Source organism: Uloborus diversus, chromosome 1 (genome assembly GCF_026930045.1).
Source record: "Uloborus diversus isolate 005 chromosome 1, Udiv.v.3.1, whole genome shotgun sequence".
NCBI lineage: Eukaryota > Metazoa > Arthropoda > Arachnida > Araneae > Uloboridae > Uloborus > Uloborus diversus.
In genome coordinates, this window is record NC_072731.1 from 210,707,994 (window position 1) to 210,731,717 (window position 23,724).

At 33.9% G+C, this 23,724-nt stretch overlaps 1 long non-coding RNA gene across 1 annotated transcript; it reads right to left on the reverse strand.

Annotated features, from left to right (window-relative positions):
- Positions 1-11,650: 11,650 nt before the first annotated feature.
- LOC129224653 (uncharacterized) lies at positions 11,651-21,154 on the reverse strand. Its single transcript, XR_008580703.1, has 3 exons — positions 21,093-21,154; positions 18,126-18,217; positions 11,651-11,838 (listed from the first exon to the last, which is right to left on the reverse strand). It is a non-coding gene; the product is annotated as an uncharacterized LOC129224653 (long non-coding RNA).
- Between the last annotated feature and the right edge of the window lie 2,570 nt (positions 21,155-23,724).

Consider the following 23,724-nt stretch of genomic DNA (forward strand, 5'->3'; position numbering starts at 1 on the left):
AGGTTACATAAAATACAGAATGCTGCCACAGTATTTACGGAGTAAGGTTACACACATTTTTTACAGTGTGTTAATGTGCAATTAACTCACATCACTTTGGCTTTAAAGCGTTCATCTATACAAAGAGATTCAAACTAGACTGGACGGCATTTTTTAGCTCACGTGAGGCGATGCTTTTCATATCCTGGTACAGTCTGACCACCGACGATATGTAAAAACAAACTTCCGGTTTACAGGCGGGACTGGACCCATCTAATAGTCTACAGGGGTGGTACTTCATTACAGATATAAGCTTTTGCCTCTCAATTATTTTGACGCAGCTTTGAATAATGACAATTTGTTCACGGTAATATATATATTTTTTACATCTAAACTATTTTCGATTTATATTCTCACAACAAAAATGAATTAACTTTTTTTGCAACATAATTTTGAGCTTTCCATTTTGCTTCTACACTTCCGGAAGAAATGAAAACATTTTATTTTCTTTTTTTGATGTTTCCCCAGAAACTATGTTTGTTTCCCCTCATTTTCAACTTAGAGACTGCAATAGCTTAATAAGGCTCTAATGTCATTATAAAACGCGCACACCAATATCACGTCGGTATTTTCCCTTCTTTCCTTCTAGATTCATTCAGTTGGAATCGTTTTAACTTAGCCGCTTGTCAAATTCCATATTTTTTGCGGTCAGATTGTAAATTCAGTGACAGTGGCAGGACGATATCATTATGATCCTAAAGGTATATTACACTAATGTATTCAACTGGAGCAAAGGTAAACATTTGCATTTTAAGAAGCGTATTCACGTATGTATAATAGGACAAAAGTAATTGCGTAAGGATTATATTCATTTCTCATTGTCCTAATACTCAGCTGTTCTCCTATCTAAACTAACCTTTTTGTACCCTCTTTTTGAAAGTGAAAAGTCTTTCCTTCACATTTGTTTTTTTGTTTAACTCAACTCAAAAACGACCCCAGTGAACTTTGTTTTTCTTTGCTATAGCACACAATAAAAACGAGTAGTAAATGTAGGGATTAAGAAGCAACTCATAATTCAAAATAAAAAAAACTTTTTATTTTCTATTATTATGAGCATGCAAGTTTAGTTAGTCACATATATTCCTGACGTGATTCCCTGCGTCGATCACACAATAGCGTTGCCACAAAGATGGATTTCGATAACTCTACATTTCTTTGAGAAATATTAAAATTGAGTTTGAAGATGATAGAGCTGAATTTATGGTACAGTATTCTTCTGGGAGTTTTATGATCGGAGTGGGAAAGAGTAAAAACATCTAATAAAATATTGTGAAACAAAGAAACATATTTCAAAACTCCCATAAACCGATTCCTATCTCATCTTCTCGTATTATTATTGAATTTTCTCCATCCTCGACATGCATCCGACATAAGACGATCACAATTTTCCAAAGTGCTTTCCAAGTTTTTCTTACTGAATTCTACCCCGGAGAGACGACGCCGTCCTTCGTTATGACACATGTTCCAGGCATTCCTCTTCTTCCAAAGCAGAAATAAATCCTTCTCACAAAACAAGCGCACAAATAAAAATCGAATAAAGGAGAATCAGACAAAAGAGAATTATATTCCGCCGAGCATCCATCCCAATCCCAAACAAGAGAGAAATCTGGGCAATAATGATGACAAGCGGGCGCAAGGAGGGGAAGGGTTGCTTCCAATCAGACGACGTCTGTTTTAAGATTATTGAAGTTGTTTTGGATCATCATCGCGAAACCGGATGCACTTACTAAATCTGCCAATCAAGAGTCCGGAAGGGATCGCCCACGAACAAAAACGCATTATTTCCAGGCGGAGGAAGAAACGAAGAAACCTCGGCTCCATGGGGGAGACATTCCGAACGCACAGAATGAAACCCGCTTCAATGGGAATGCACTTTAAATTGATACTTCAAACAATCCCTTAAATTAATGGTGCTCAATGTAAAAACCATCACTTCTTAAAAACTTGATGAGAATCATCGGTTCAATTTAAGATCCTGGTTTAACAAGCAAGCAAAAAAAATGGAAAATATGGAACAAGTTCAGCCTCCGTGTGGAGATTTGATTTCTGAGGTTATGAAAATAATTGCAATAGTTCATAATTGCACTTAATTAATACGAGTATTATTGTTCCAAATCAACACCCACAAAGGTACAAAAACGTATGATTTCCATAGGGATGAAAAAAAGAAAACCTTTCCAATGCCACCGCTGAAGACATAAGTGAGCAAGTTATGAATGTGTACTTATTAGATTAATTTTTATTACAATTCAACTATGTAAGAATTATTGGGATAAATTACTGGCAAGCAAATAAGACATCAGCTCCCTGGGCGATGGATTCAATTAAGCTCCAAGCATCACAGAAAGCAAAAATATATAAAATTTTCAGGTGGATAAGAAACCTAGATATGTGTCGGTGTTCTTTTCATTCTTTTTTCTTTTTCGTCTACCATAGTCCAGCAAACAAGGTAACCAAAATGAGGGTAAAAAATGAATGTTTAGTACTAAAACTTGGTATACATGTACAAAAAGGTCTCCTAACGAACATACTAAAAGTCCACGGTCCTAGAGGGGTTCTGAGGGGAGCTCGTGCCACTATCTTGGAATTCCGTTTTTTCGGTTTATCTTGGATTCCGTTTTTTCAGCTTTCGTCTTATATCTCACAATCTTTTTCCTTGAAAGAAAAATCATCAATTGTTAAATCAAAAAGCAAAAAATTACCTTTAAAATGTTTTTTTTTATTATTATTATAACTGTAATGGGTGTAGAGACAATGTGTTTCCAAATTTGAAATTTTGAAAATTATCTACATTTTTCCTTTTCGGGACTCTGTGAAAGACATATTAATCTGCTGTTTTTAAATAAATGCACTCTATTATGTCATTTACGTCAGCTAAAACCCAAAAAGACGTCTACGCATGCAAAAAATAAACGTGTACCTTTACGCGGATAGGATATATGATAAAATCTATGATAAAAAATTCAAACATGCAAAAACGGCATCTTCATCCTCAGATTGTTAAGGCGGGTTATTTGGTGATAAACCGTTAAGGTCAGTTTTTTTTTTTTTTTAAATCTCGGCAGTCTATGCAAGCAATGCTGCAGCTTACACTTAATTTTCTGCAGCCACATCTATTAACACATTATTTCTTTATGAACGAAATACCAGGAGAGAATGGAGTAAGGAGCAGAACGGGTTGAAGATGTTATGGGTTTCCACGGTGTGCCGACTTTTTTTTCATCCCAAAGATCAGCTGGTAGTGGTCTTCCCAACCGCTTTTATTAGACGTCTCGGTATACTCTTAGCGTATGAATTTTCTTGACATCGTCGCCTGGAGGAAAGGATGCAAAATGTGGTTCTTCCGTCCTTGCTGCTCTCTGGAAAGAAATAAACCTGTGTTCGTCCACAGAAGTTGCATTCAAAACATCCCCATGTACGGCCAAGAAAAATGTTTCGCCTGTATCCGCTACTCGATCTGAAGAAGAAAGGGGACCAGAGAACGCTTCCAGAATGTAGATCAACGATTTATTTTTCTGCAACAATTTTATGAATTTTGTTTTACCTTTGTTATTCGTAGCAGATGTCATTGTGCAACCGGAGAAAACATGGATAAAAAGATTTTGATCTTTGAGCTCTCAAGTGTTTTGCAGTTCTTGTGTGCAAAATACCTTGGTATCCATTTTATATTTCCCTGGTTTTTACGAAAAGAATATTATTAACACTTGGAGTCAGAACTATTAATAGCACGACAAGATCCACGTCTTCACGTACGACAACCTCGCAAAATAATAATTCTCTCCGGGTATTTCGTTCATAAAGAAAGGATGTGTCAATAGATGTGGCTGCAGAAAATTAAGTGTAATCAGTAGCATCGCTTGCATAAACTATCGGGATTTAAAAAAACTGACCTTAACGGTTTATCACCAAATAACACCGCCTTGACAATCTCAGGAGGAAGACGCCGTTTTTTGCATGTTTGAATTTTTTATCATCAATTTTATCATTTATCCTTACCGCATATGGGTATATATTTATTTCTCACATGCGTAGAGGTTTTTTGGGTCTTAGTCGACATAAATGACATAACAGAGTGCATTTATTTAAAAACAAGAGATTAATATGTCTTTCGCAGAGTCCCGAATATGAAAACGGTAGATAGTTTTCAAAATCTCACGAATTTGGAAACACATTTTGTCTTTGCACCTGTTACAGTTTTAATAATAATAATAATAATAATAATAATAATAATAATTTAAAGGTAATTTTATGCTCTTTAATTTAACAATTCATGATTTTACTCTCAAAAAAAAAAGATTGTGAGATATGAGACGAAAGCTAAAAAAACGGAGTCCAAGATAAAGCGGAAAAACGGAATTCAAAGATAATGGCACAAGCTTCCCTCAGAACCCCTCTACCACCGGGGACTTTTGGTATGTTCGTAAGGAGACTTTTTTGTACATGCGTACCAATTTTTATAACGAAACATTTATTTTTTACCCTTATTTTGGATCTTCTTTTTCTGGACAATGGTGGAAGGAAAAAAAAAAGAATGAAAAGAACACCTGCACATATTTTTGTATTTCTGTATTGCTCGCCTCCTTCCTTCCTCACCTGCCTTCTAATTTCAGGAAATAAAATCCTCCTAATAACATTTACTACTTCAGACCTAAAAAAAGGAAAATATCACATCAAACAAATCCTCGAGGGGCTCCAAAAATAGAAAAGAGCGAAAAAATGGTCAGTTTTCTGAAAATTCACTAACTTTGAAATTTAATTTCTCGTCAACTGTTATAGATACAAAAAAAGTAAGAAAAAAACTTTTTAAAGATAATCTTACGTTCTTTAATTCATCATCTAATAACTTTGCTTGCAAGTAAATAGTTTTTGTGATGAACTGAAAAACTGAAAACACGCACTTTAATATCAAGATGGTCGTACGAACTCCTTCCCTGCCACCGGCGACTTGAAGTACCCTAACCTGCTTTGCAGTTTGAAGAAATCAACTCAACATAGTGACCTTCACTACTTTAGACTGAAAAGAGAACAGAATCACATCAAAACAAGCACGGAGGAGGCTCCAAAATACAGAAAAGAACGAAAAAATGGTCAGGTTTTCAAAAATTCAAACTTTGAAATTCAATATCTCAGAAACTATTATAGCCACAAAAAAAGAAAAAAAAAAGCTTTTTAAAGATAACTCTTTTAATTCCTCAAATAACAATTTTGCTCTAAGGAGAATAGTTTTTGAGATATAAGACGAAAACTGAAAAAAAGACACCTATATATATATATTAGGGTGTCCCAAGATATAATGGCGAAAAAAAAATTTGTGAAATCGAATACGAATACCCTCCAAATTTTTTCCATTTCACCTCAGAAACATGAGAAAAAAGTTCCATTGCAATTAAATAACGGGAACCCGTGCCGACTTGAGGTCAAAGTTGGACCTAAAATCCTGTAAGGCGACTACAGTGGAAAAATTGCTTACTGCATAATTCATTACTACACGCGACATCAATTTATTTAAAGCAGATATTTACAACAATATTAGACTAAAAGGAACATTACTGTACATATTTTTAATTCAATGTTTGCTTTTTGCAGTCAGAATAGAACGTCCTCTGCTCTTGAACACAACGTAACAGATTGTTTTTGTTCCTCATCAGCTGTTAGCAAACCATGAAAGTTCTGCATCATTTTTACCGCTCTTTCAGCTGCATCGTTTACTGCAGTAAGCTTTGAGACAGTCTTTTTCACATAAAGGAATGAAATATTATTGACCATACCATAAAAGCTGGATGAATTTTTGTAGAGCAGCTTTTGAGATAATTGGGTCCACATTTTCGTACACTTTTATCAAAAAGCACAAATCTTTTTTGGGTGCTTTGACTGTCAAAATGCATTGAAGCCATGGTTTCACGTATATTGTCGCTACAAAAAAGCAGACATCAAACAACGCTTCATTTTCCTTCGTATCTAATTTTAGTTGTGAACTAAATATAATAGTTTTAGGGAATAAATCGCTCGAGTCATCCATCGAGCTTTGTGCATGACTCCCGGTGGTCTTATTTTAAATTCATTTTCTGTATCTCCACCTAAAAATATGATAGGCAGTTCTGTCAACTCTTGATAGTCATCCCTGAGCGTAATATTAGTAAGTTCAGCACGGTAAAAGTCAATTAAATTTTCCAAGTTAGGGTACAGTTCGGAACAACTCCGCAGCTCCTCCATAGCACTGTATTTAAGTGAGATAGATCAGTTCATATATGTGATGGCGGCAAGCAAAGGAAAGCATTTCTCTATCAAATTTTTGCTCAAGAATAGCGCAAGAACCACTTAAAGGACCTGTTCTGGAAGCTGTAATATCACAACTTAACTTTGTCTTCGAGATTCCAATCTAAAACTGCCTTTCAAACAGCCTTTGTTTGTTCTTTTCCTGTGGAATTATCCAGTTTAGACTCAGCAATGAGTTGTTCCGTCACATCCATATAAAATAACTATAGATAAGCGATCTTCTTTTGATTTTTGAGCACTCAAAGCAGGCAACAGTCCCATCTTCCTCTATTTTGATTAACCGAAGTGCATCAGCATGTGCAATATTGAATAAATTGTTTAAATTACTTGAAAATTCTTGTTGGCGCTGCCTGAATACTCCTTGCAGTTTCTCTGCATTTTTTTGTAAGTCTCTCTAGATTTGATACAGGTTTTTAAGTTTATTCACACAATTTAGCAACGATTTGGTGGGAACGCGTGCCTTTTCGCAAAAGATGATGCATTCCCGAATAGCGATATTTGCACTTTCACTGATGGTTAAATTTACTTCTCGAATGTTATAAAACAAAACCGACAGAACTTGTCCGTTAGAGGGAAGTTTCAAGCCCGTAGTTTGTTGTTTTACGACTTCTATTAAAAATATCCCTTTTTTCAAACTTTGCAATTCCACTGCCATGCTTCGTTCCCTATGGAAGGACTATACTGCGCTCGCTGACCGGAATGTATTCGTACTGACATGTTTGACGGTTTGCAAATTACTACGGATAAGCCCCCCTCCCCCCAACATATGTTTTTCTGTTTTCATTTGTTTTCTGTGCACTATTTACAGCTGTTTTGAGCTTTGCAAAGTATCGCGTCGCCAGCATTCGCTTGCTTATATGAATACACGTGCTATTTACACGTTTAGGCCTTTAGGCGCAAGTCGGCACGGGTTACCGTGCTTCAAATTGCATGAAACTTTTTTTCCAACGGTTTTGATATAAAAGGAAAAAAATAAGAGGGTGTGCGTTTTAAAAAAACGACTTTCATTTTTTTGGGACACCCTAATATATATATATATATATATATATATATATATATATATATATATATATATATATATATATATATATATATATATATATATATATATATATATATATATATATATATATATATTTATAAAATCTTAGGTGGCGCTGCGAGCTCCTCCCCTACCACTCGGGACTTTTAGTATGTTAATCAGGAGCCCTTCCTATACGTGTGTGCCAATTTGCAAAACTACATGTTTTTTGATGATTTTAACCATGATTTCGGCCTTCGTTTAGTAGACTATTAGTAAATATTTGACCTCTGCCTGTGTTGACCATTAACCTAAATTGATTGAAAAAATCTACTTCAAAGTGAGCGAAGTCGCGGGTAAAAGCTAGTAGTCTAATAAAAGACTAATAACATGAGTTTTTAAAGTATATCAAACAAGGCAAGAAACGATACAACAAGCGATGCAAAAAGTTTACTTTGATGGGGTTAAATTAAGATGACGTAATTATTTTTCTCGCCTTAGATCTGAACGCAACTTTAATTCTGAAATAATATATACAGCATGTTGATTTGATTTTACAAAAGTGTTTCTAGTCTGGAAATAGCTAAAAAAATACAGCAGAAAATAAATTGCTGCTGTCTCACTGTACCTACTCTTCCTCTATACAAAGAATAATTTCTGTTTTTATAGAATGAAAAAATTCTTGTTAATAACAGTTCAAATTTTAATTGAGACCTACTGATATTCAGTTCAGTGCTTATTTATTTAATATTAGGCATGGTTCTATTTTAATTGTGTCGTACAATTTGTCAAGCGCATGCTGGGGAAATGTGAAAAATTGTTCATTTATCTATTTATTTATTCATTTACCAGTTAATTCACATATTTACTGATTTATTTACTTATTAATAATTCAGAAGCATTCATTCATTTAATCATTCAATTATTTATTCATCATTCACTTATTTATATACACCTTTATTTAATCACTCCTTTACACATTCATTTTTTATTCATTCATTATTTCATGAACTAATTCATTGAGTTGTGTATTCACTTGTTTCTTAAGATAAACATTTTAAATTAACGAATAGAAAATATTTCATTAAAAAAGTATTCGAGCTATCACTATTCCCCATGGTATAGGGAAAAGAGATAATTTTTCACTTTTATTTGAAGGTAGAAATTTATTACCAAGAATAAAAATCGCATTTACTTACTTAGTCTAGTACAGTTCATACTTAGTATAGTTCTCTTATAAAATACATCTTTCTCTGTATATGTAATGTAGAGTAATTTTCAAGTAAAATTTCTTTTTTTTTACTGTTTTTTTTTTTTTTTTTTTTTTGAGAAATCACGTTGCTTATTGTTCTAATTTGACTGTTTTTGACGTTCCGATGATTTTATTCCCCCCCCCCCCCGACCTCCCTCTGCAACACCACCGTCAGCCGGCCTCACGATGCTGCTTATCTAGCGAAAACCGTCTAGAGGTTGCGTCCACATCCTATACTTACACGCATACATGCACACATACACACGCACACATATACGCACATATACACGCACGCACACATACACACACACCTACAAACACACACACACACACCACACCTACAAACACACACACACCTACAAACACACACACACACCTACCTACACACACACATACCCACACACTCATGCCCGCACACACACACTCGTGATAGCGAAAAACATAATTTGAATTCCAGATGTCAAAATTCAAATTAATTCTTTTTTATTTTTTTTAAACATTTAATTTGTGCTTTCTAACGAGGGATTAATTTTTTCATCCCTAGTGTTTATCAAAAATTAGAGAAACAATTGTTGCTGTTGCTGCACATCACATGTCTTGCTATCCAAAACTTTTTGCTTTATTTCGACCAACATCCCTCTTACTTACCGGTCATTCCCTCGATAAGGGAAAGATAAAGGAGACAGTAATATATATAGCACATGCTCTCATCTTCTTTCTTATCTGTAAAAGCATCGGCCTCCGGATGAGAGTCAGCTTCATTATTTCCTGCAAATGTACTCCCAGTCCCTCCGCTTTCTCTACTAAAATTATTGTTTCTACACAGCAAATTGCCATCTTTATCAGGAACCACAAACAATTCATCCGTTTGAGATGACAGCCACTGCCAAAGTAGCCGTTTTTTCCCGGATGCAGAAGATATGAAGGATGGCAGCATCAAAATGTATGATTAATTTGAAAACATAATTTCGTACAAATACATTTTTATTCATCAATGTGCTTGAAATAGATTGAACATTCGTACTAGAAAATATCTTTTCGTACATAAAATAAAGGATATCTCGGAAACTGAATTGCTCTTTCAAGAGTCTTTGTGGAATGATACACGACAATATGAAGCACAAATAAGGGAAACAATTAACAGGCCTACATATGTGTATTTAAATTGCATCATGAAAAAGAAAATTGGTAATGAGCTGTGACAGAGACAGGTTAGAAAAAATACAAGAATTACTCAAAAAAAAAAAAAGAAGAAGAAAGCTTGCGAATTTAAAATGGTATGCGATCGCTCTTGAGTCGTGTACACACATCACACTGAGTTTTCATGCTGGTAATAACCTTATTAACCACAATTTGAAGAATTAAGTTCCTGGCTTCCAGAAAGGCAGTCTTTCGGGTATCTGGTGGCAGAGCCGGTGTCTAAGAGCAATTGCACATCCACTGTACTTCTAGAAGTTCTCTCTAAGATTACGATCAGGGGAGTTTGACAGCATTGTACCTTCTCACTCGATGTCTTCACTTTCAAGGAACGAATCAACGACGCCTGCTAAATGAGAAACAGTATCATCATTCATAACGATATTTCTGTCCAAATACAAACTTTTGAAAAGTATACCTGAGGCTCTATGATTTACCACGATACCTCTGACCTGGCCTTGTACGTGAATGAAATATAGCTATCCTAACCACTACGCTAAATCACCTTCCCCCATATCGCTGTACACACTCTAAGAAATTTCACCGTTAGAATACGGTCAGTGACCGGCAGAAAATGGTCCGGTCACTGCCCGTAAAAATAATATTCTGCCCGTAATCTTTCATGACGGTAAAAATAATAGGTTTGCCCGTAATTTCCTCCCCGTAAAATAAAAGGGGTGTGACCGTAAATTGACAATGTGCCCGTGAAAATTATATTCCTTTTTCTACGGCCACTGCCCGTACATTGACTATGTGCCCGTAAAAGCTAGAATTTGTTTTCTACGCCCATTGACCGTAAATTGATATTGTTCCCGTAAAAGCTAAAATTTATTTTCTAGTCCTATTGCCCGTAAATTGATATTGCTCCCGTAAAAGCTAGAATTTATTCTCTACGCCTATTGCCCGTGAATTGATATTACTTCCGTAAAAGCTATAATTCGTTTTCTAGGATCACTGCCCGTAAATTGGCGTTATGCTCATAAAACTTTTCTATGGTCACTGCCTCCTGTAAATTAACATGATGTTCATAAAAAAATGTCATTCTTTATCGTCACTGCTCGCAAATTATTAGGTGCTTTAAAACTTAGTTTATTGTCATATAAGAACCAAGTTATAAATAAAAGTTTTAAGAACACAATAAAATGCAAGTCATTTTTACAATTCAATTAATGCGTAAAATAGGCTAACACTGTTAGTAATGCAGTTTGAGGACCCCAGTTGCCAGAATTATAAATATTCTATTAAATGATCTCTAAAAATGAGAATGCATGTTTAAGAGAGATAAGTATAAAAAGAAATATAGAAAAAATCCCGTGAAATAAGGGAAACTTAACTGAAAAAAAAACAAAAAACAAATTCAGTAAAGCTTTTTTACTGTATGGATTATAGTAAAATACAACACTTAATATTTTATGTAAAATGCTTACATACACTAATTTGTTTCATCGCTAAAACACATGTTACCAACATTGGCAACTAGTGTTTTTTTAATGGTTCGTCCATTGCCTTTACTTGTTTGCTGACCTCGTTCATTCAAAGAACATAGAACATTCAAAAAAGTTATATAAATTATTAAAAAACATATTTATACTTCATATTTAAAAAGTTATAAATTAATTAAATTATACATAAATTAAAAACTTGTGCAGTCGACTTCAAAAATAGACTGCATTTTTTACTAGCTAGCATAAACTTATGGATAAATTAATTTTTAAACACCATAAGTATCCATTAAAGGTAAGCATCTCGAAAACAATTTTATCGAGAGAAAGAATTTTAGCTCAAAAATTATTGCCAAAAAAATATGTGAGCATGTCTACATAAGAAATAAGAAGAGACAATATCCAGAAGTGTCAACAATGAAAACAAAGAAGTTAAAACATCAAAAAGGTTTATTTTACACTAATTACAAGTTAAATAACAACATAATTACAAATAAACTTTTTCAGAAGAGAAATTATGGTCAAATTTTTCAAAACTTGGTTGAATCACTTTTTCCAAATCTTTATTCCTTTTGGATCCTTTAGTTCAGTAACTTATCCAAAATATTGCCCTAAAAAGAAATCACCATAAGGAAAATTAAGAATGATTTATTTTTCACACATTTAAAGCAGAGCAGCATTCTCACTAAATAGTAGAGACGTACCGAGTAGCACTTTGGCCGAGTAGCCGAGTACCGAGTACTCGGCCTTTTATTACTCGGCCGAGTACCGAGTTACCGAGTACTCGGCAGAGTTTCAAGTACCAATTATGTTTTAAGAAGAACCACTGACACACATGTGATGAATTTTGAACTTATTGGAATAGTAGTATAAACCTCCTTGTCCATATAATAGTTTTTAAAACTAAATTCCTGCTGAAATTTAATTACGCATTATATATATACAATTTTGTTTGTGTCAAAAATTTTACAAAAAAATAATTTTTAAATTAAAAATAAATAAATAAAAGGTATGATTAATCAAGTTGGACTTAAAACAAATTACAGTAAAATCCCTCTAATGCGGACACTAACAGGACAAATTTTTTTTTTCTGCAATATAGAGGTGTCCGCAGGACTGGGGTTTAATAATGTTATTTGCATTGGAACTGGGGAATTAAAAATTGTCCGCATAAGAGGGGTGTCCGCCTTTGAGGGGTGTCCGTTAGGAAGGGTTTCACTGTATACCAATCAATTATAGTTCTAATCTGCCAAACATAAATAATTTTTTAAAGCAGATAAAACAAATGTGCAGGAACACTCCAGACCGTGTGTTTCTGCCCCCCCCCCCCGTTACAAGGAACGTCTTTTTCAGTGCATAACATGTGAGCTAAAGAATGTAAAGACATTCAACAAAAAAATACGACTTTTGTCGGATGCCTTTAAATCTACGAGCCCCCATTTTGTGCATTGAAAAAGGAATTCCTTGTAATGCCAAAACACGTGTCTGCAGAGTTCCTGCACTGTACTTTTAAGGTTGTTTTATTTTTTAAGCAAAGGTATTTTTACATTTTTTATAACTAATTTTTGTTTGTAGCAAAAATCCATTTTTAATATAAAAATTCCATATTTTCTATACTTACATTTCTCGCGTAATTTTTAATAAATAAGTTTTATTAACTTTGGGGACATTAAAATAAAGATTTATTCCATTGAAGCATTACAAACTTCATTATTCTCAAAATTTAAATTTGACTTATAAATTTTAATTGTAAATGATTGCAGAATATAATGCTTGCTCTTTTTTTATAAATTTTAGTATCTGTCTTGGACAATATTCAATTTTTTGCAACTACTCGGTATTGGCCGAGTATCTGATCAGAATTTGGCCGAGTACCGAGTACTCGGCAAATTGGCCGAGTAGGCCGAGTACGGAGTAGTTACCGAGTACTCGGTACGTCTCTACTAAATAGTGAAAATCAAAATAAAGCATTTTAAAGCACCCTATTTTTTTTCACCCCTTTCCCTGGTTTCATAAGGTTTTCCTCCCTAATATGATGTTCAAAGGATTTTTACATAATTTCCAGGAATCCTAGGAAAAAGCACATGCATACATAGAAATATAAGCTATAATAAAATTAAACAAAAAATTATGGCTAGATCAAAAGACATCGTAACTGCTAAAATGTATAAATCTTAAGCTTAATGCATAAAAGCTGGTAAACATGTAAATATCGAAAAATTTGTTTCATCAAATCAAACGAATGACAAAGAAAAGCATTTTTCCGACATCAATTCAAAATATGTGGTCTGTTTTGAAAAGAAAACAAAATGAGGTTATGAATATTTAGTGAACATCAATTTCAAAAAAAGAAAGAAAATCAATTGAAAACATAAACAATAATGATGATCATTAAGAGATATAATTAAACATAAAGCACTTTGGAGTCTTGCAAAGATCTCGGGCGAAATCTGCAACTGTAGTACAAGTATAAGGGGAAATTTCAGGGAAAAAACATTTTGGCATTTTTAGTGCCAATACTGGGCTATTTCCTGACGGGCATCTACAGTATGATAAACAGATATTGAAAACACCTTTTTTCAGAGCATAAGCATCTAAGCTTTTGGACCCCATACATAAGCATGGTAGCAGATTTTCTAATAGAGGGGTTAAGGGGGGCCACAAGGGATAAATAAAAATAAACTATTTTATTAGATAAATTTTCATTCATTTTCCCATACATAAATAAAACTTTTAAACAAATTTTATAAATAAAAACATAAAACATATTTGAATAAAACCACTTTTGTTCGCTATGGGAATAATATCGGAGTCCGAGTCCAGTCCTAAAGGATGCATTTGTACTGGTTTAATACTTGTATTTTTTTTCCAAGTTCGAAAAGAAAAGTAAAGACAGAAAACATGTTGCATTGTTGGAAGGAAAAAGAAACTTCGGGAATCTTCAACTCCTTTACCCCAAAATAAGAGACAGCAAATTTATTGGTCAAAAATTAAAGTACAAAGAAGCTAACCAATGTATGACTAACCAATTTTTAATGCTTGAAAGAACTGTCATGGAAAAATTAAGTTTTTTAAATCAATTTCAATTTTTTCCTCCATACATTCAGAAAAAACTAGTTTTAAATTTTAAACTTTAAATCTTTTTGGATTTCCTTTTTAACTGAAAACTTATTTCATGCTCAAGATCCATATAGATGTTCCAATAAGTGAAAATTTTCCCTTGTGTATGTCAGTTAATCGTTAAAAAAAAGATCTATATTCGGTACTTGGCCCAGTAGCAAGAACTTGGGTCGAGTACTCAGTAATCATCCTAAGTACTACTCAACTACACTAAATTACTGCAATCAATAGTAGGACGATGTTTTCAACCACACATGCACACTGGGTTTTAACATGCATACCCACCAACTTTGAAAAAGCTCATCGTTTAAATTAGGGATACATTGAGTATGCAGTTGATTTTTGGTATACTGATGGCTATTTGGCACACAAAACCAAATACTTGGTTTGGCTGAATACCTTAATATTTAGTCAGCAATTGAATAGTAAATAACATAAATAGTTGACAATTAGTAGGCAAACAATTTTTTATACAATGAATGTATAGTACTCTAGTACAAACTTCCAACCTGTTATTTACTAATATTATCACATTTGGGTAATTCTTCAGAAAACGTAACTTTTGAATGCAAATATTTTTCAATCTCGAAACCTTTTGTTTCCTTTTTTTTTCCCGTTCTTACATGAAAGTGTTACCTACTAGAAGTAACCATAAACAATGGCCCAGCTAAGTTTTAATTATTTTACGCATAAATAAAAAATAAAATAATCCCTTGTTCGTAGAAATTTTTTTTAAAAAAAGAAAAAAAAACTTTTAGTATTTAAAAATTGAGGCCAATTTAATATCAAAGTAGTAGTTTTGTTAATTGTGCAATCAATCAGCTATTTTAATGATTAGTGGGAATATAATATTAAGTTCTCTTAATTAAAGTATGGTTTAATTAGTAGTTTCAAATACATGTAAAATACTACTAAAATGAACTAAACCACAATATTAAAAAGTTAAATGTACTTAAACAATTATCATTTGAGGCACTTGTGAAAGGAATAATTAATAAATAAGTATATACTTTTAATTAAGTTATTAAGCAACATAAACAGCCACACAAATGAAATTCACACGTTGTGAACCAAAAATAAACTAAAATAAAACTTATTATTCAAAAATTGGTGGCAGGTTTAAATCGATATATTTTTGATGAAATTAAAAATCATTGTTAAATGAATTGTTCCTAAAATTTTTTACTGTAAAAGGCATGTGACAGAAAAGTTACTTTTTGAAGAATGACTCATTTAAGGTGATTTTAGTGCAAGAGAAAACATTCAGATGTTACATTTCAGTTTCGTAGCTTTTCACTTTCTTTTATATCTTACGCCACATAAACATTTTTTTTTTTACCGCTTATAAGTCATAAGTATGAAACTAAACTCAGTGGCGCAAAATTAGAGGCAATCCCACCGTGCCCATATCAATCTTCATGACAGAGGGCTGTGGGGTACAAAGGCAGGTGTTCTAGTAAGGTGGTCAGCCGAACGTGGAACCTCCAGTGTTTAGTTTCCAAGCATGCTTGGTACTCATTTTATTGACCCACTTATGGGATGAAAGGTCGAATCAACTGTGCCCAACGGGGAATTAAACTCAAATCTGCAATGAGGAGGCACAAAGTGCCACTGGACTTCTTAGGTATGAAACACTAAGCAGAAAAAATCAATTTGTGAAACGTTTCTCGTCTCACAAATGTTTAAAAAAGGCAATTTATAACGTGCAAAGAAAACACTCAGAAATTAAATTTTGCAGCATTTTGATTTCGGAAGTTTTACCATTCAAAATATTATGCAATGCTTAAAACAAAATAATTAATCTACAGAAAATAGATAAGCATCCTCAATTCTGAATTGCCATAAAATGAAAATACAAAAATTACATTTTTTAGCCAAATATTCAGTCTTCAGTCAAATATTTGACTAGAATTCTAATAAAATATTCGCTCAAAAACATAATTGAACTATCAAATCATCCAAAAGAAATCAATAACCAAACTCTCGACAACAAACATTCTTTTATAACACTATTTAATTAAAACACTAAAGAAACAATCATTTAAAAAACACAAAGGTATCTGTTCCACAATAGTGGAGGCTCATCCCCTAAAAGACGGTGCCTCAAAGAAGGACATTCCTAAAAAAGACACCCTTACAGTAAATTTTATTAGCAGTCTACTTTTGGTTCTTTTCAATAGTAAATGAGTGTTACTGATATGATTAATATAATTCTTAGATTGCAAACATCGCAATTGGAAAACAAAATATCAAACATATCATACTATTTTGAACACGCTTAAAATGAATTTCTGCTAAGATAAACTACATTTGTGATCCCTGTCCTTTTGATTGTTAATGATTGATATTTGAATAAGATAAACTAAGGTGAAGGCCAATAGATTATAAAGGTCCCTTGGAGTTAGTTTTAATAAGGTTTGACTGTATTTTCAAAATAAATAAGGAAATCTGTGCATCTTACATGCAACGATGGATACAAGGTGAGGGTCATAATTCTCTGCCGACATTACTATCCAATCACTTTGTGCTCAAATATACTTAATGAATAACCTGCAAACAATTGGAGTATTTTTTTTTTAAATTCACTTAATATTTTTTAAAGTAAAAATCTGGAATACAACTTCCTTTCATTGCTTTTAAAATTAATTAGTATTGTTTATGCCCCACAAGGTGCTTTATTTCTGGATAAGTTATTGCTTTAATTGACACCCAAGTATTTTCAGAATTTTTTATGCACCTTAAAAATATTCTTCAGCATGGCCAGCCCTAAAATAGCAGTATCTAACCCCCTGATATCAACCTTTTCATCATTTATAAGTTGTACCACAAAAGATGGCTAATGCACTTCTTTTGTCGTAAGTAGGATCAGGCCCGGCATTTTAACTACTGTGAATGCGTTAGGCATTAGGATCGGCAATGGGGTTAAAACCAAGGATTCTGGGAGGAATTGAGCCCCTAAAACCTCCTAACTGGCAGCGCCCGTGCATACCCTAGTCATGCTCATCTTTTTTTCTTGGAAGAAAGGGAGGGGGGAAATCCCCCCCCCCCCTCCAATGACGAGCATGGATGGGTATGCAGTGGGACAACCAGGGTTGAGATTTTAACTGTTGAAAGCTGCCCAAGTATCCTTGGTTGTAGCACATGTTGCCAATCCGAAATACAGTAGTTTATATACGTATAAGGCAAGGGGGCCCATATAGGGGTGAAGGGGGGCTAGAGCCCCCCCTTGAAATTAGAATTTCCTTGCTTTTAGTACTTTTTTCCTTGCAAAAATGTAAAAACATTTCTTCTCCAGCCATTAATGAATAAGTTATTAAAAATGTCAAATTTTAATGACTCTAATCTGTCCTGAAATCAGTTTCCATGGGGAAAACATATAGCTAAACCACAGGGAAAAGATTTGAGCCCCCCCCCCTGCAACTTTGCATATGGGCACCCTGCCTATACAATACAATACAAATAGGACGTGTTCTCATACCTATACAATACAAATAGACTACCTAAGATTACAAAATGAAGAGTTCTGTTTTCGTGTCCAGTTCATCGGACATCACTCTGTGGCACAATTATACTTAACATTTTATATTCTTTTAAATTTATTATAAAATTTTATTATTTCATATCGATAACATTTAAATACAACAGCGACCAGAAATAAAAGCACTGAATACAAGTAACAAGTAGAAAAATTAAAATTGTTAGTTTAAGAGCAAAGAAACTGATCGTCGCTCTATAGAGTTTAGAAAAACATTTCTTAAAATAAAATATTAATACATACCTCTAAATAAATTCCGATGAAACACTTCTTGATCCAGAAGTTATTTTTCATCCAATTGTGCAAACTGGATCAAACTTTAAAGCAAGGATTGTCTGGGTGAAAGAAAATTCAACTAAGTATATGGAACAAAATAAAAAATGGTAGGTATGATTATGCATCATTTATATAAAAAAACTCCAGATTAAATAAAAAATTATTAAATAAAAACAAAAAACCCGACTGCGTAAAAACCAAAAAAACTAAAAAGAAAAATGTATAAGCCCAGTAGTTTAGAATGTATTAAGTACTACTAAATAACTACACCGTTGAAATAGTTTTATAACCGTACACACATAAGACAAAGCATAAATTCAAAAGCAGAATAGAAGGATCAACAGTAAGGGCCCATTCCTTTCTGATTCAAGAACCCCGTAAAGTTTGAATGAACGACATTTTCGAAAACGTTTTCGATTTCGGGTAGTTTTTCGAAATTGAAGATCGAAAAATTCAAAAATTTTGGCGATCTTTGATGACATTGGAGAGAGGGGGTTGAGGACTCTCCCCTGAAAAAATTTTGGAATTAAAGTCGTAAAAATACAGTTGGCGATTTTTTGTGATGAGTTTGAGGGGGGGGAGAGGTTTGGAGACCTTTTCCGGAAATTTTTCGAATTTACAAATTTAAATTTGCAAAGGTAAATTTAGGTTTGTGAATTCGGGGGGGGGGGGGGGGATCACCCCAATTGCTCCCTCTGTGGATCCACCACTGCCCCTCCCCCACTTCAAGGACCTGCAACCATGACTCCTATAAACCTGCCATTATGATTAAAACACATTCCAGTCAAAAACATTCATACCAGAACCAAATCATTCAAAAGAATAACATGAAACGCGCCTTTGACAACAAACATTCGATTATAACACTATTTGAAGGAAACACTTCAAAAAACAGCAGTACAACCAGGGGGAGCGTTCATGGATCTAGACCCAAATTGAAATGACCAAGAAAATTCAAAAATGAAAATATTTGTGTTTCGCATATAATTTCATTAGTCGTATATAAGAAAACTTGAAGTAAGCACGATTTAAACGTTTTTGAAAGTACTGCATGAAACAAGCCTATTAAATGAAAAAAGTATAATAGGTATTCGTTATTATGTATTGAACTCAGCAGTGACTAATTTTAAAAATGTATAAATGATAAAAACGTATACAAGAGAAACTTATAAACTGTGCTTCACAGTATAATACACAGAGTGGTCCGAAAGCGGGAGTAACCCTTTTTTAATTTTACTATGGTTGAATGTTTGCTGTAAAGTTCAGGCTCCGATCTGAGTACCTACAGTTCGGGGGGGGGGGGGGGACACATCCTTAAGAGATCCACGGCCCAAGAAATTGAGGGAAAAAAAAGAAAAAAAAAACTAGTACTGAGACTTATTTATGTAAACAATATACACTGCTGGTCTAGGAGAGGACCCACTGAGTTTTTGCAAGGGGGCAAATATTTATCGAGCTGGGCTTAACAGTTACTTTGAAGTCTTAAGAACTTCAGTTGAACAAGATCCATGTTGCAACACAGCTGAATTCTGCACCATATTCCACTTAATTTGGGCGTTTAGAACATTGCGTTTAAAATTCTGCTCCGAACCCAGCAAAACATCTGCAATAACATGGAGCAGAATTCCTCTGTGTTACGACATAGATGGTGCTCTGCCGATTTTTACTACTTTCAAGACTGTAAAGTGACTGCGTAACGAACATAACACTGAATATACGATGGGGGAGGGGGGTCACCCCGTTTGAACCACTCTGTATTCTGTATATTAGACCCTTAAAGAAATGAAATCCTGGCTATGCAACCCCCAATAAAAAGTTATTTGATTTTATAAGTCACATGAACGACTCTCTAAAAAAGGCATACCCACAGTAAATTTCAATAGCACAATCTCACCACTTTAATCACCTCCTCCCCCCTCCCCCCCCCCCCCCAAAAAAAACCTATACACACCTATGCAAACACAGCCTAAATTTCCTACTAGAAAGACATGGCTTCTCGTCCGCTCAGATTGAGCAAATTGAAAACTGCTTCAATTTCATAGAGGGCTGCGATTCAGACAATACAGCAGTTAATGATGTGAACATTCTTCTTACAGTAATTATTATACAAAGTATTATATTTTAAGTTATGAATAGTTGTAAGTTATAGTAAAACATAGTATTATTATAGAAATTTACATTTAATTTATAAGTTTAGGCACATTGAACCAGAAACAATTCAGTAATTAATCAAGTGTTGAAAGTTGATAAGAAATACATGTTAAATCACATTATTTTTGGTTTATAATAATTGTATGAATAACTGTTTAAAGATTTAGCTATAAAAAAAATGTATGAAACATGTTTTAAACATTTATAGCTGTGAAACTAATGAAAACAATGATGTCATTATTTATATTTTGTACTAAAAACGAATCTGTCGTTAATAGGTAGCCTAAAGCAATTTATTTTCAACTACGTACCTATGTTTTATTTCATTGGTTTAAATGTAACATTTGAGTTCATTAAAAACAATCTAAAAAATGTAACCAATTCCTATTAGTCATTGATCATGGTTATTTAAAACCAGGAATATAAAGCATGCAGAGAATTAGTAAATAATTCATTTTGTCCTCATGCACAACATCTTTAATTAATTACATTAATTTAGAAAAATACTGCAGAAATTTTTGAATGAAACTATGGAAATTAAAACACATGGAGCATAATATGATATTCATTTGTGCGTTTATATTGCATCACGTTTGCATGCATTGTACTATGTAGTACGTCTTGATACAATCAATATCAATGCTAAATTTCAACGTTACAGCGACGCTTCGGTACTCGCCATCAATCAATGCTCACAAATTATTGTTATCAAAATAGCTAATAAAAAAAGAACAGTGGATTAAAATTACACTTAAACAATAGTATAGAAAAAAAACCACTTACTTAATATTTTGAATCCAGACATTGGAATCACATGGCGACGAAGCACGAAGACAACATCTTTCTTTCGATGCCTAGGCGCAATACTTAGATGAGAGCCTGTATGTCAGAGTCCCTACTCTCCAATACGTATATTTGGTCCAGATATTGTGGGACTTATATCATACATTACATATTTAAAAGGTTAAGTTGTTGGAAGGGACTCTAGTTGGAAGACAACATTCGTTCAACACAGGCCATCCATCTTGATTTTTCTCCTTCCCGCTTCTTTGCGTAGAAACACGTGACAGCGACACGTGATCTTTATCAGCTAGCATATTACGGGGAATGACCGTATTCTGCACAGATTAAGGGACTGGACGACTGCCCCGTAATTTTACGGTCAACGCAACTTAAATTTACTGTAGTTTTTTTACAATTACGGTCACTGCCCTGTTTCCTCGAAGAAGGGCACTTACCGTATAATTTTATGGCCAATGCGCCTAAATTTACGGAAATTTTTTAGAGTGCATATGTTATGCGCAAATGGTGGTATTCTGTCAATCAACCGTGAAATTGTAATAATCTACGCAAAATTATGTGTGCACCTTCGTAAGTTATATTAGTATTAATTAGTCGTACTTAAACGTTACATGATAGTGACTCATCAACAATGCTTTAGAGAACAAGTGTAGTTCCTAAAATGTGAATACATGGTTAATGAATATTAACGTAATAGTAGCGTTATTTAATTTAAAGAAATCGCTGCAAATAATATAAACATTTTATAATGTAAAACGACGCTTCATTATTTTGTAATCACTTCATAATTACATTAACAAATTTCGAAAGTTCTCGAAAAAGCTTGACTTGGGTCTCCAAAAATTTCTTATGTACAATCAAATATTCTTGCTCTTAAAATCAATGAGCATTGCGTAAATGAAATGAAATTAAATGGTAGGGGAGATTACGTAGTTTTTGCTCCCAATTTAAAAATCAAAAAGAGGATAAAAAGAATCCGCTACTTTATGAGTCATGCCATAATATGAATTATCCAACCCAAAGGTGTTTTTTGAGCCTCTTTTCTCCATAAGTGTGCAATTCAAAACTAGCTCCAGACAACAAGGGAAAATAGAGCATATGAACTACGTCACACTGACCTTAACAGCAATGAAAATTATATTTCTGTTGCACATAAAGTGGGAATCTTCAATTGAGAAGAATCATCTTGCTGATCCATTTTTAAATAAAAAAAACGGATTTGTCGAAAAAATAAATCTTCTCTCACTTGTCTAGTAATGAATAGATATAGATTAGGGTGGGGGCACCAGAAACACAGCAGCCTCTTAGTACAAGTGGCGGGAAAAAATAGAACGGGGGAGGGTTCCGGGGGATTTTTCGTCCGATTGGGGAGTGGGGGGAGGGGGGATCATCTCCATTAGTTACGGCCGGAGGAAGGGAATTAACGAGGCAGTTAAAATTCAAAGGTTGCTCTCGCCGGAAGTGACGGAGAGATGTAATGAAGAGGATGGGACGTCGCCGGAAGTTGAAGCGTCTCCTCACGTGACGCGGACTAAAAGACAGTCGCCTGCACTCCGTGCTTCCGGTTGCGTGATTCACTCTGGCACGATGTTCTTTTTTCCCTTCCCCTTCTCCATGTGGACTGAAGAAACGGTACGAGAAAGACAAAATACTCCTTTAAAATGCGGAAAGTCAAAATTATTTTTCTCATTTAATGATTCAGCTAATGTTATTTTTCTGTTAGAACCGAAGAAATGAGTCATCAATTCTAATTAATGGATTTTGTAGCGTTTAAAGATATCAAAAAAGTAATTTAAATGTATTTTCTTATGAATGAAAAATATCTCCCAAAAAGATACCAACATTTTTATTATTCTTTTCAATGTTATACCAAACTGAGTCGAGTTATCAGATAAGTACTTTGTCCTTGAATTGAAGATCCGCATGTTACGCAAACGACATTCAGATCCTATGGTTGGCCCTCCATGAGCCCCATAGCCATAGGGATTCTATGCCTATGGCCACTATTTTTGTAAGAAAAGAGTTTAAGCTGCGTATCTGTAAACGGTTTGGTAATTTCTAGCAATGTGTAGTTGTTGATAATCGAAAGAACGGCAGACGATACATTTGCCATCTTTTGCATACGCTTAAGAAAAGAGGCTGAATCTAAGAGAAAAGACTAAGAATACTAATAATTGGGATGGTTTTGACTTTGTGTTGAACTGGATTAATCAGTTCAATAAAAGCGATATCAGCATTGAAGAAAGACAACGAAAATTTGAACGTTTTTGTTTTGTTTATGAAAAAAGTTATGCTTGAAGCGAACAAACAAGAACGAAAAAGTGGAAAAGTATTGTTTGCGTATCTGTGTGTAGTTTATATGTTGCAAAGAAGACAGATTTTTTTCTCTGTTTTGCGTTGCTTTCGCAGAGAACGGCTTTTACAGCAATCACTCTGGTCGTCAAGTTGTTTTTTTTTTAATTTAACAGAGCTAATTATAAGGTTATACAAAATATTTCTAACTGGTAATGAATGAAAGTTTTCTCTCGAGTTATAAAAACTGATGATTAATTAAGAAAATGTTACTGTCATTTACTGAGTTGCTACTGAAATAAACTAATTTGGAATCAGTTTT